General features: G+C 35.5%; 1 long non-coding RNA gene across 1 annotated transcript; it reads left to right on the top strand.

Annotated features, from left to right (window-relative positions):
- Positions 1-800: 800 nt before the first annotated feature.
- LOC110925259 lies at positions 801-1,118 on the top strand. The gene is made up of 3 exons (XR_002584464.2): positions 801-821; positions 902-976; positions 1,062-1,118. It is a non-coding gene; the product is annotated as an uncharacterized LOC110925259 (long non-coding RNA).
- The last annotated feature ends 1,133 nt before the right edge of the window (positions 1,119-2,251 follow it).

The raw sequence follows: 2,251 nt of genomic DNA, 5'->3' as shown, positions 1-2,251 counted from the left end.
AATTTTATATATTAAATTATAAAAACTTATATCTTTATGAACCTTGTATATTTTACGGGTTAAATAAATGTAATTTTATATATCAAATAATAAAAAAATTATATCTTTAAAAACCATGTGTATTACACGGATTAAATAAATGTAATTTTGTATACTAAATACTAAAACGTCGTATCTTTAAAAAAACCCGTGTATAATCGGGTTGAATAAATCTACCAAATAATAAAAAATTACATCCTTAAAAACCCCGTATATTACACGTGTTGAATAGATATAAAAAAGAGTTATATCTTAGAAAACCATGTGTATTACACAGATTAAATAAATGTATTTTTGTATATTAAATATTAAAAACGTCGTATCTTTAAGAAAACCCATGTATAATCGGGCTGCTATTGCACTGGCTTTGGAACAATTGTGGAAGAAGAAAGATGAACGGATAAAGGAGATATCGGATGTGCAGGCACAGATACGAAAAATATGTGGAGAAATTGCAGTGAGCAGTGCGAGAAATCAAGCTGTTTATGTTGACATGTCTGATTTATCCTTGAAGAAGTTGGACGAGTTCCATTATCAACTACAAGAACTTCAGAAAGAAAAGGTAATGTTGACTTACGCCATAACAAACATGGGTTTGGCTCTGCTCGCTATTGATCTTGAATTCATGGGTCCAAATTACTCGATTTCAACTGCGTTTACTACTTAAATTATTGCTTTTATGTTGCTGCAAATAATATTCGAAGAGGGCTACAGACACTTCCAGTGCAAAGTGGGCATAAAAGAAGTCTAGCTATGATGTTGGAACTTCCGTTCAAGCAGAGGTCAGGTTTTTTTTTGTTTAATTTGTATACAATTTGGCCTTAGAACTTCTATATAAAAGATACAACTTTATTGGTTTCAGATTACTGAAATAAAACCGTTAGAGCTTAAATTGAAATTCGGTTCCGGCTTACATGGGCGGATACATATCACCGAGGTAACACGTTTCTTACCTTATGCTCTTGATCTACTTATTTCTGTCATGGATATGACAATATGTGATTAATATTGGTTTTTAATAGGCGAGCGATGGTAATGTTTCGGAGAACCCGTTTAGTAACTATAAGATCGGGCAGGCAACTTACAGCAAAGATCGTGTCTAAATCTAAAGCCGAAAAAAGTAGTAATATTCGGTTCGAGCTGTCCATCAAACCATCTGTGCTTGCAGACCAATCAGTCGCGTGTGCGTCACAATATTTCAGTTATTCAATCGGTCAAAACGTAACTGGGTTCGTATACAAAGTTGATAAGGATTGGGCATGGATAACGATAACTCAGGATATACGGGTTCAACTATATATTCTCGACAGTGCAAGTGACCCCGTTGAGCTCCAAGATTTCCAGAACCAGTATCCCATTGGAAAACAAGTATTCAGTTATATTTTAACCACTTACAAAGATAAACAATTGTTGCGGTTAATTTTACATCCACTAGGTGGTATGACAGATGATAGTGAAACTGTCACGTCTCATATCTAAAATACTGCCAGGTGTCAGTGGCTTGATTGTGCAAATCGATCCACGTCTGTCCGGTAAAGTTCCTTTTACCGAATTAACAGATTCGTGGATATCGAACCCGTTGTCGGGGTATCACGAAGGGAAGTTTGTCAAATGCAAAGTACTCAGCATCGGCCGTTCTGGAAGGGGTGCGGTTCATGTTGATCTGTCTTTGCGTTCGTATGGAAGTAATCGATACGAAAAGATTGAAGAGCTTAAGTCTGATATGATCATAGAGGTAAATATGTTTGTGCTTTGTTTTTAGGGGTCTGAATTTCGGTTATCGGCCGAAAAGATGAAGTAGTTGCAAGTAGGGGTGTTCATTATTCGGTTAGAAAGGAATAAACCGAAAAACCAAACTGGACTAGAACCAAAAAAACGAACTGAAATTTAATTTTGTTGTTCGGTTCATAACTGTAACTGAATTGGTTATTCAGTTATCCGGTTCGGTTGATCATCTATCCATAAACAAAGATCCAGTTGCAAGCAGGGGTGTTCGTTATTCGGTTAGAAACGAATAAACCAAAAACCGAACTGGACTGACACCATTTTGTTGGGTATGAATCAGATGCCATTTTGTTGTTGTCTATGTGCTTGTGATAATGCCTCTATTTTGATTGTAACTTATACTTGAAAGACTGTATAAAGGATATGGATATTATAAATAGATGTAGGTTTTTTTGTTGGGTATGAATCAGATGCCATTGTTTTTTGA

Source organism: Helianthus annuus, chromosome 17 (genome assembly GCF_002127325.2).
Source record: "Helianthus annuus cultivar XRQ/B chromosome 17, HanXRQr2.0-SUNRISE, whole genome shotgun sequence".
In the NCBI taxonomy this organism is placed as follows: Eukaryota; Viridiplantae; Streptophyta; class Magnoliopsida; order Asterales; family Asteraceae; genus Helianthus; species Helianthus annuus.
The sequence above is the reverse complement of the archived record's forward strand: the minus strand, read 5'-3'. Positions and strand labels throughout refer to the sequence as shown.